The 11,574-nt window shown below is 44.3% G+C and overlaps 2 non-coding genes across 2 annotated transcripts; both read right to left on the minus strand.

Annotated features, from left to right (window-relative positions):
- Nucleotides 1–421: 421 nt before the first annotated feature.
- On the minus strand, nucleotides 422–537 carry LOC148122212 (U5 spliceosomal RNA). The gene has a single exon (XR_015737776.1). It is a non-coding gene; the product is annotated as a U5 spliceosomal RNA (small nuclear RNA).
- A 4,714-nt stretch (nucleotides 538–5,251) lies between these two features.
- LOC125393784 (U5 spliceosomal RNA) lies at nucleotides 5,252–5,367 on the minus strand. The gene has a single exon (XR_007229943.1). It is a non-coding gene; the product is annotated as a U5 spliceosomal RNA (small nuclear RNA).
- Nucleotides 5,368–11,574: the final 6,207 nt, after the last annotated feature.

The following is an 11,574-nucleotide window of genomic DNA, read 5'->3' on the forward strand; positions in this document are numbered from 1 at the left end:
AACCACAAAGTGCAAAGTTGGCCACTCTGGGACCTTGTTACCGGGTGTGTTGACTCACATCTGTAATACCAGCACTTGGGAAGCTGAGGCAGGAGGACTGCTGCTCAGTGAGTTCTAAGCTAGCCCCCAACAAAACCAGAAAGTAACTGTTGGCTTTGTAATACCCTAAACTCACCCACCCAGCTCTAGAAAGGAGTTAGTAGTGAAGTTTCTGGCACAGGTTTATACAAATAGTTACAAAAGCTGCATACAAGGAATGCGCCAAGCATTGTTAAAGGCTTACTACCACGAGAAGGTTCCTAGAGGTTCTTACGCACTCACTATATTGAAACATCGTAGACACCTTGTGACCACACTCACTATATAAGCTTAGAGGCTGCTGGGGTAAAGGTAAACACTCTTTTCTTAGACCGCATTGTGTAGCCTTGCCAAAACAAGGCCTCAAAAAATTAGTTTAAGACTCAGAGTTGTTCCTCTCCACGGAAATCTTTAGTAAAAGGCGAAAGATTTATACGATCTGAAGAGAAACCAGAGTATGCTTCAACTCCGTGTCACTCACAGCTCGGGCAACAGCAACTCCTAGTAGAGTGATGGTGTCTTCTTGACGCAAAACTATTGCCGCTAAAAAGGACCATTATTTTTGTTTTATAAATCAAAGCTGACTTTCACGAAGACATTCTTAGAACGATACGTTAATTTTGCGTTTTGTTTTTTTGTCTTGTGCGCAGTGTTCCATGGGTATGCAAATTTGTGGCGGACCCCGCCCTGTGGACGAGGGCGGATGCGGCATTTCACGCAGTGCCGGGCCGGGCCGCCAGAGGGCGACGGCGAGAACTGGCTACGAGCGGATCTACACTCAGTCCAGGACTCAGGTTTTACGGTCTGTGTTTCTGTGCGTCTACATTTTATTAACTTTAAGACTGTTCTTTATTTTCTGTTTAGTTTTTTTTTAGTTCTGTGGATTGGACTTAAAACCTCACACATGCCAAGCAAGCGCTCTGCCAACGAGCTACATTCCCAGCCCTAATGATTGCAATAGACTCCAACAAGAAAACAGCTATCAACTGTGGGGGCGCTAAATTCAGGATGCGGGTTCCTCGCTTTACTGAGAGTGAGGGGTGGGGTATAAACAAGGTACCGGTTTTCTGCTTCTTACGGTCACAGTGAGTATCCAAGTTGTTTATGGTTGTAGTGGATGTTAGCCAATTCAGCCCTTCACTTGCGAATATTCTGCTTTCTTATCTGTTGTTTGAGAATCTCTGACGAAGCTTGCTTTAAAATTGAAGTTTGCAGCCAGGTGTAGTGGTGTGCGGGGAGGCAGAGGCAGGCGGGTCCCTGTGAGTTCAAGGTCAGCCTGATAGACGTAGAGGACTCCAGCACAGCCAGAGCTACATAGTGAGCCGCCGTCTTGATTTAAAAAAAAAAAAAAAAGCAAAATATATAAATAAGTAATATAATTGCAGCTTACACGCTAGTTCCGGTTTTCTGCAGGCCTTGCCACCACTGTGGATAATAAGATCTTGTGGGCCTCTGACCCTGAACTTCACTGCGGTGGCTCCCGGGATTGGCTCACCCTGACTCTGTTCTGAATGGAAACCAGCTCTTTTCGTGTATTTGGAGACAGTCTTGCTATGTGATTCAGGGTGGCCTCAGACTCCATCCTTTCGTCTCACTCTCTCAAATGCTGTGATCACAGGCATGCACCCCCTCACCCTGCGCTGGCCACCTCTCCTTTACGGTGAAAGCCTTGCTGGCAATGAGCTGAGTCAGCAGTTCTCGCCTCCCGGTGGCAGGTGTTGGAGCTCTTGGTTTGGAATAGCTGTGCCGGAAAAGAGACGCACAAACTGACAGCCACTGTTCCCATGTGACAGTTGGGCCCTTGAAACATTAGTGCATCTGGGAAAGGAATGTTGTGAGATGGGTCTTCCTCTACTTCGTGCACACTCAGGTCCTGCATTATTTTTTAAAAATCTGTTTTTGTTGTTTTACTTTTTCTTTTGTTTTTGTTTGTTTTTTGTTGCTTTGTTTGTTTGTTTTTGAGACAGGGTTTCTCTATGTAGCCTTTGCTGTCCTGGAACTCACTCTGCGAACCAAGCTAGTGTTGAATTTACAGAGATCTGCCTGTCTCTGCTTCCTGTGTGCTCCGATTAAAGCTGTACACCACCACTGCCCGGGGTTTATGTGCATGTATACCACGTGTGTGCAGAGTCCAGAAGTGTGTGTCAGATCTTCTGGAACTGCAGGTAGAGACTATTGTGAGCCACCACGTGGGTGCCAGGAACAGAATCCAGGTCCTCTGTAAATGTTCTTAGTAGATGCACTGACCTATCTTGCCAGCCTCAGCTCCTGGACTTCTTATTTTATTGTTTTAATTAATTACATCTAAATAGATGGTTACTATGTTGATCAGGGTTTACTCGGCCATGTTTTTGGCTTAGTTTTCTACTTGAGAAAGGGACTTGGAATGTTGGGTTTTTCTCTCACAGGAAAGAGGAGACGGGGTCAAGTTCCTCTCTTCTGCAGTTAGGTCTGAGGAGCAGTAGAATATGACATTGAGGCACAAGATTTATTTTGAGGGCTGGAGAGATAGCTCAGAGGTTAAGAGCACTGGCTGATCTTCTGGAGGTCCTGAGTTCAATTCCCAGCAACCACGTGGTGGCTCACAATCATCTGTAATGAGATCTGATGCCCTCTTCTGGCCTGCAGGCATACAAGGAAGCTGAACACCGTGTACACAAAATAAATAAATATTTTTTAGAAAAAAGATTTATTTTGAGCCTAAGACCTTTGTGTGTGGGGGAACTGGCTGCACAGTGATGGGGGCACACCTTTAATCTCAACACTCAGGAGACAGAGGCAGGCGGATCTCTGTGAGTTCGAGGCCAGCCTGGTCTACAGTCAGTGCTAGGACAAGCTCCAAGCTACACAGAAACTCTTTCTTGAAAAACAAAACAAAAAACAAACAAATCTAATTGTAAAGTGAACTCTTCTCCCTAGAGGTGGTCCCTTAGCCAGATGGCTGACCTGCCTCGCTGGATTAAACCTGGAAGGAGGAAACGAGGGCAGAGCTCTATGCAATGTGGACTCCATTCTTTAGAGCCCTACAGCCAGCCAGTGGCTCCAGCCCGCCGTCCCTGCTCTGTATTCAGCAGTGCACAAACACGTGATCATCTATTTCAGTAGCCACTTTTCTGTGGGGTGTTTTTGTATGTAAAATGTGTATACTTTTCACTTATTAATCTTTTTATAGAAAAGATTTGCCTGCAAGTATGTGTGTGCAGCATTGTGTACCTGGAGCTTTGGATGTCAGAAGAAGGTGTTGGATTCTTTGGAACTGAAGTTACGGATGGTTGTGAGTTACCACGGGTAAACCCAGATTCTCTGGGAGAGTAGCCTGTGCTCTTAACTACTAAGCCATCTCTCCTGGAACTCACGGTGTAGATTAGGCTGGCCTCGAACTCATGAGAACGCCTGTCTCTGCCTCCTGAGTGCTGGGATTAAAGGTGTATACCACCAAATTCTGGCTCAGTTATTCTTTTCTATGCCAATTTAATTCTTTTTTGTTTGATTAATTTGGTTTTGATATTTTTTTTGAGACAGGGTTTCTCTGTGTAGCCCTGAAACTCTCTCTGTAGACCAGGATGACCTCGAAGTCAGAGAAATTCACCCTCACTCCTGGCTGCCAATTTAATTCTTAGGTTGAGAGGTTTTATTTACTGATTCGTTGGTTGTTGTTGTTGTTGTTTCTCTCTCTCTCTCTCTTTTTCTTTTTTGAGACAGCTGTGACTGTCCTGGAACTTATTATGTAGATCATGCTGGCCTCGAACGCACAGAGATCGGCCTGGACCCTCCCAGCCCTGGGGTTAAAGGTATGTGCCACTGTGCCAGCTAGCTGAGAGATTCTACAAGAGTAGTAATAGTTTGCTCTGGAATGCCAGGCAGTGGTGGTGCACGCCTTTAGTCCCAGCACTCAGGAGGTAGAGGCAGGTGGATCTCTGTGAGTTCAAGACTAGCCTTGACTACAAAGAGAGTTCTAAGAACAAGGGCTACACAGTGAAATCCTGTCTAAAAACAAAAACAAAGAACAAAAACCGCAAAATGTAGAGGGCCGCAACCACACTCTCCACCATAGATGGCGCTGCACTGCCAGGTGAGCTAGAAAGCGCACACGTGTTGGTAACTTTCCACTACTCCCGAGGCATCACCTAGGACTGGGAGCAGCGGACCAATCCAAGAGTGACACGTCCGAAGCAGGGTCTGTTTCATATATAAGGGATGGCTTCCTTCATATCTGGGTCTCCGCCATGTGGCTTATGCTCTAGCTCCCAAGAGGATTAAAGCTATTTCTGCAGAAGGATCCTGTGTCCCGCGTGGTTCTTGCAGGCGAGGCCGAGCGCAGGACAGAAAAAAAAAAAAAAAAAAAAAAAAAAAAAAAGTTTGCTCTTAAAGTCAAAGTAGCTCTCGTTTCTCCTCCTATCCACTTATCACCTCCGAACTTCTTCAGGCTCTGACAGAGTGGACCCACACGATCTGAAGACAACTGAGAACAAAATCTCAAAGTGATGCCAGGAACGCTTGGGGCAGAAAGTGGGGTGGTCATAGCTCCAGATCCTTCCTCTGAGCTCTGAATATGCAGTACTTGGACCATGTGTCCTTTGTGTGTGTGTGTGTGTGTCCTGCACACTGTGAAGGTCAGAGGACAACTTTGGGGGAATTTGTTTTTTTTTCTTCTACGTTGGATCCCCAGGGGATGAAACACGGGACATCAGACTTGGTAGCAATCGTCTTCACTTGCTGAGTCATCTTGCAGGTCCTGGTATACATGTTAAAATATAACTTTCTTCATATAAAGGCTGTGCAAAAAGAATACCCAACAATTGTATCTAAATTTTAATAGGAAAAAAAAAAAGCTGGTCTGTGAAACCAAACATTCGCCCAATATGATCATTTTCTGGAGTTGGGCTGGATGGGGTACTTATAGTCTTCCATCATGGGGGTTCTGGGGAATGAAGACAGCCTCGCAATTCACAACTTTTCCTAACATCTGGGCATCGGATCCCAGTGAAGAGAAGGTTGTGAGCCACCCTGTGGGTGGTGTGCAGTGTGGAAGTTCTATCCAACACAGCTTGAGTTGTTACATGGAAAAGCAACAAAACAAGATATCATCCCGGCCGTCATTAGCACACAGCTAGGCAACAGGCACAGCACAAGCAAGTGAGCTAGGAAGTCTACTTTTCAGACTGCAATGTAGAGCCTTGTAAAAACAAGGCCTCAAAAAATTAGTTTAAGACTCAGAGTTGTTCCTCTCCACGGAAATCTTTAGTAAAAGGCGAAAGATTTATACGATCTGAAGAGAAACCAGAGTATGAGGAACTAAGAGGCGCGATACATTTCTGTAGTAATAAGACCTCCTAGTTCACTGATGGTGACGGTATAGTTAAAGCATCATAACCTATGAAAATTTCTTTATGATTGTCTTAAATAATATATATATTTTTAGTTTTAAAACTTCTAGGAATAAGAAGTATATTTCCACGAAATTATCTGTATTAGTTGCAGTGCGTTATGGGTATGCAAATGAAACCGAGCAATCGCCTAAAGCCTGGCTCGGTTCCCGCCTCCTACAGAGGGCGGGGCGAAGGTTTACGCCTCCTGCTTACCTAGTGACGGAGTTTTTACCTCCCTACACTGGAATTTGGTTTCTCTTAAATAAAGGATTTTTCCGATGATTTAGGCATCGAGGAACTGAAAAGGACGAAGAAATACTGGTAGATTTCCTATTTTGAGGGGTGGGGTTGGGACAGGAGCACAGAGGGCTTCGAAAGAGTTGGCAGTATGTTTTCTGTTCTTAGTCTCTGTAATGAAACCAACGCAGATAAGATCTCGCATATTCAGTGCAGTGCTATACTTCTGTACAAAGGGAGAAAAAAATGTCCAACATTTCTAAACCATTGTGGCTTTCATTTCCGTACGGTGCCAACCCAATGTAGTAAAAGGGGATTCTTTTCCCACGATTGCTATCATATTTGTGAGTCTGTGTCTGTATGTGTACGTTTCTATTTGTATAAAAAGACCAATAATTGCAGCACACTCTGCATCAATAACAGCAGCATCTTTGCCAGGTTCTGCAGTCCTACGAATAAAATTGTGGAGACATCCAGCAGAATTAAAATACAAAGCCGAAAAAAAAAAAGACAAAAAGTCCCCACTTTTTTTTCTCCTTTCCAGTAATCTTTTTTCTTAAGTAAAATTTACTTTTCTCAGTAAAAGTTTTTTCTTTCTTCTTTTGTTTTTCGAGACAGAGTTTCTCTGTTTAACAGCTCTGGCTGTTCTGGAAGTCACTTTGTAAAACAGGGCTGGCCTCAAACTCACACAGATCCACCTGCCCCTACCTTCTGAGCGTTGGGATTAAATCATGTACCACCACCACCACCTGACTCAATTTTTTTTTCTTAAATTTGGGAACATCCAGGTTTGTTTGTTTGTTTGTCTATTAGTTAGGTTTTTGAGACAGTGTTTCTCATTGTAACCCTGACTGTCCTGAAACTCACTCTATAGACAGGGCTGGCCTTGAACTGAGAGATCCACCTGCCTCTCTCTCCTGAGTTCTAAGATTAAAGGCATATGTCCAGTTTAGAAATATATTTTAAAAGATTTATTTATTATGTATACAGTGTTCTGCCTGCATGTATGACTGCACACCAGAAGAAGTCACCAGATCTCATTACATATGGTTGTAAGCCACCCTGTGGTTGTTGGGAATTGAATTCAGGACCTCTGGAAGAGCAGCCGGTGCTCTTAACTGCTAAGTTATCTCTCCAGTCCCCTAGAAATAATTTTTTAATGTGTTGGTTTACTCATGTGTAGTATGATGGTTTCTGTCCCGCCCAGTACCCCACAACCGGCAAGTCCCAGGAAAATCACACACAGGACTCCATAAGATTATAAACTGATTGGCCCATTAGCTCAGGTTTCTTGTTAACTCTTATAGTTTATATTAACCCATTATTCTCATCTATGTTAGCCATATGGCTTGGTACCTTTTTCAGCTGTCAGCTTACATGTTGCTGCATTGGTGGTCTGCGCAGGAGTGGCGGAGGGAGCTTCCTGTTTTCCCAGAATACTCCCAGTCTCTTTGCTCCACCCCTACTTCCTGTCTGACTTTCCCGCCTATACTGCCTGCCTGGCCAATCAGTGTTTTATTAAAATATGATTGACAGAATACAGATAATTCTCCCACACCACTCATGTATCCTAAATAATTTTATTTTGTGGGCTAGGGACATAGCTCAGTTGGCAGTGTCTAACGTGCACAAAAAAAGCTTCATAAAATTGAACATAGTGGCAGATGCTTATAATCCCAGCACTTGGGAAGTACAGGCAGAAGAGTCACACGTGCAAGGGCAGCTATGTAGAAGGTTGGAGACCAGCCTGGGTGGGATACATAAGACCCTGTTTCCGAGAACAGTGCAGAGAAGCTGGGCAGTGACTCCATGAGTAAGGGCTCTTACCACCATGACTGATGAACTGAATTCAGTCTCCAGAACCCACATGATGGAAGGAAGAACAGACTCCCAGGAGTTGCTCTCCGATCTCCACATGCACACTCCACACATTCACGCACACACTTACACACGCGCACGCACACACGCGCCCACACTCACGCACAAATAAACATAGTTTATAAAAAACTTTGTTCTGTAAATCTAAATGTTAAGGTGGCTTGTGAGGTGCCTGGTTCAGGTTTGGAGGTGAGAAATTGCTGATAAACTCAAAGGCTGCTTAGTCTCTGGTGCTTAGCAGCCATGGGCCATTTCCTGTTTGACACATGCTGTGCAGTCCTGAGGGATCAGAACTGTTGTCTTAGCGGGCCATCTCCCCTGGCTTTGTTAGTTCTATTGAAGCTCTTGACCCTCAGCCAGCAAGAAATGTTAACCAGATCCTGGAGTGAGCGGCTCCTTTCCCTTCCATGTACCCGGAACTTTCCCTGTCTCTTTATCCTGCCTTGTGTATATTATCTGCTTTTCCTTGTTGTTCTTTTTTCTCACTTGAGTGACCGCTTTAGTAGTCACTGTTAAGTGCCAGATTTTCAGTCGGTCAGCCAGGCTTTGGTAACAGGGTGTCCGCGCAGCTGCTGCCTTTGGGGTGCTCTTACAGTAACTTAATTATTCAGCACCGGGGATTGGATTTGAGCCTCGAGACTGCTAAGCAAGTGCTGTGCACTGAGCTGTAGCCTCAGACTTTCCCAGTGACTCCTAAATCCCTCTGCATTTCACTCCACTCTGAGCTGTCCTGGAGCTCACTCTGTAGACCAGGCTGGCCTTGAACTCACAGAGATCCTCCTGCCTCTGCCTCCTTAGTACTGGGATTAAAAACATGCGGCACCATTGTCCAACAGAAATTGTTTTGTTGTTTTGATGAAACCTTTTTACTCTATTTCTATTTTTCTGGATATGAAGAAATAGATATGGATATCTATTTTTCGTGGATTTTCTCTTCTTCTTCTTCTTCTTCTTCCTCCTCTTCTTCCTCCTCCTCCTCCTCCTCCTCCTCTTTCTCCTCCTCCTTCGCTTCCTCCTCCTCCTTCTTCTTCTGGTCTGGATCTCACTAAGTAGCTCTTACTGTCCTGGAACTCTCCACACTGACCTTGAATGCATAGAAGTCCACCTACCAGCTAGGCATTGGTTGCGCACACCTTTAATCCCAGTACTCGGGAGGCAGAGGCAGGCGGATCTCTGTGAGTTTGGGGCCAGCTTGGTCTACAGAGAAAGTTCCAGGACAGGCCCCAAAAGCTACAGCCCCACTTGTGCTAGGATTAAAGGTGTGGACCCTAACAGTACTTTATTTTGGTTTTTGGGACAAGGTTTTATGTAGATCAGGATAGCTTTGAACTCCTGATCATCTAACTTCCATGTCCCAAGTGCTGGGTTACTGCAGGTGATATTGTTATGTCCAGATTAAAGTTTTTATTTTTTAATTGATATTTATTGAGCTCTACATTTTTCTCTGTTCCCCTCCCTGCTTCTCCCCTCCCCATTTCAACCCTCCTCCAAGGTCCCCATGCTCCCAATTTACTCAGGAGATCTTGTCTTTTTCTACTTTCTACTTCCTATGTAGATTAGATCTATGTAAATCTCTCTTAGTGTCCTCATTGTTGTCTAATTTTTCTGGGGTTGTGATTTGTAGGCTGGTTTTCTTTGTTTTATGTTTAAAAACCACCTATGAGTGAGTACATGTGACAATTGTCTTTCTGGGTCTGGGTTACCTCACTCAAAATAATGTTTTCTAGCTCTGTCCATTTTTCTGCAAAATTCAAGCTGTCGTTATTTTTTTCTGCTGTGTAAATGTACCACAATTTTCTTATCCATTCTTCGATTGAGGGACATTTAGGTTGTTTCCAGGTTCTGGCTATGACAAACAAAGCTGCTATGAATGTAGTTGAGCACATGTCCTTGTGAGCATCCTTTGGATATATATCCAAAAGTGGTATTACTGGGTCTTGAGGAAGGTTATTTCCTAATTTTCTGAGAAATCGCCACACTGACATCCAAAGGGGCTGTACCAGGTTACATTCCCACCAGCAATGCAGAAGTGATCCCTTTTCCTCACAACCTCTCCAGCATAAGTTGTCATCAGTGTTTTTTATTTTGGCCATTCTTACAGATTAAAGTTTTAAGTATGTGCTATGCCTTGACTTTGAAGTATAAGTTGGAGTGCATTCCTTCTTTTTTTCTAGTATCTAGAACAAGCAGTAAAATTTGAGAGTAACTTCTGAAGCAGTTAGCAATCCTTTCAAGGAGACAGTCCTTTTATATTCTTTAAAATATTCCCCCTGGAGGTGGATCTCTGTGAGTTCATGGCCAGCCTGGTCACAAAACAAGTTTGGGGATGGCCAAAGCTGTTACATAGAGAAACCCTGTCTCAAAACCACCCTCTACTCTGAAAAAAGAGGTTAAGGAAGGCAACAAAGAAAGAATTGAGGAAACAGTCATAGCAAATACAGCTTTCAGAGAAAGACAAATAAAAACTGGCTAACAATCTTCTATAGCCTTAAGTTAATAAAGGAAACAATAAAAATCAGAGCAGAAATCAGCAAAATGGAGACTAAGATATCCCCTTGATTTTTTTATGTGTGTGTGTATGATGTGTGCATGTGGGCATAAGCATACATGTGACTTGGTATGTTTGTGGAGGTCAGAGGACAACTTTCAGGTGTGAATTCTTGTCCCGCGCTACCGTCTCGCCCGCAAGAACGACGCGGGGCACTTAGGATCCTTCTGCAGCAAAGCTTTAATGCATCTTGAGAGGGAGAGCATAAACTTACATGGCGGAGACCAAGAATGAGGGGAACCCAGCCCTTATAAAGGAAACAGTCCTCGCTTCGGACGTGTCACTCTGGGATTGGTCCGCTGCCCATTATCCCAGATGATGCCTCGGAAGTAGGCAGGGACGCAGCAGTAGAAAGTTACCAAGCGCACGCGCTGGGATTAAAGGCGTGTGCTACAACACCTTGAACTCACAGAGATCTGCCTGTCTCTGCCTCCCAGGCATTGGGACCAAAGGCGTGTACCACCACACCTTGAGGTCACAGAGGTCAATCTCTACCTTTGTCCCTTGAAGCAATGGAGAATGTGGTTGCGGCCCTCCACAGATTCTGGGAACGGAACCCAGGTGATCAGGGCTCTCACAGCAAGAACGATTACCCTCTGAACCATTTTGTCTGTCTTTTTAAGCTCTCTTTCTTCTCCTCTTTGAACTTTTGCTTGTTTGTGACATTATTGGCTTTTCGATGTTTTTGAGCTAGGCCTTGGCTCTCCTTAGAACTCACTACATAGACTAAACTGACTTCAAACTCACAGAGATCCGCCCCTCTCTGCCTCCAGAGAACTTTTTATTTATATGTACTTGTGCATGTGTGTCTGTTATGCGTTTTCAAGCACACAAAGGCCCCGTCAGATTCCCTGGAGCTGGGGTTTCAAGCAGTTGTGAGCCACCTGACATGGATGCTGGGAACTGAAGTCAGGTCTCCTGGAAGAGCAGCCAGTGCTCTGAATCGCTGAACCATCTCTCCAGCCCCATTAAGGAACATAGTAAACGCTGGGCATGGTGGCTCACATCTGTAATCTCAGCATTCAGGAGATTGAGGCAGTAGGATTGCTTTCAATTCCAGGTCTCCCTGGACTAACTTTGAGATGTAGCAAGCCAGGGTTAGGCTGCTGCTCCCTTCTTTGTTCACTAGAGCCTTTTAAAAGTATTTTACACTTCATTTTTAATTGTGTGTGCTGTGTGTGTTGTGCACATGTGTGTGCATGCATGCATGCACATGAATGTATAAACGGTCACTCTTTAAAAAAACATATTTTTATTTGTGTCTGTGTGTGCATAGAGGATAGAACAGGGTACCAGATTCCTCTGGACTGGAGTTACAGATATTTGAGGGGTCTCAGCTTGTTAGTTGGTCTCTGGGATCTGAATTCTCATCTCCATGATTGCACATCAAGTACTGTAACCACTGAGAAAACTCTCCAGCTCACCTACTAGCTCATTTCTTTTATTTATTTATTTATTTATTTA

The sequence above is a fragment of the Myodes glareolus genome, chromosome 4 (genome assembly GCF_982192425.1).
Source record: "Myodes glareolus chromosome 4, mMyoGla1.1, whole genome shotgun sequence".
Classification (NCBI taxonomy): Eukaryota; Metazoa; Chordata; class Mammalia; order Rodentia; family Cricetidae; genus Myodes; species Myodes glareolus.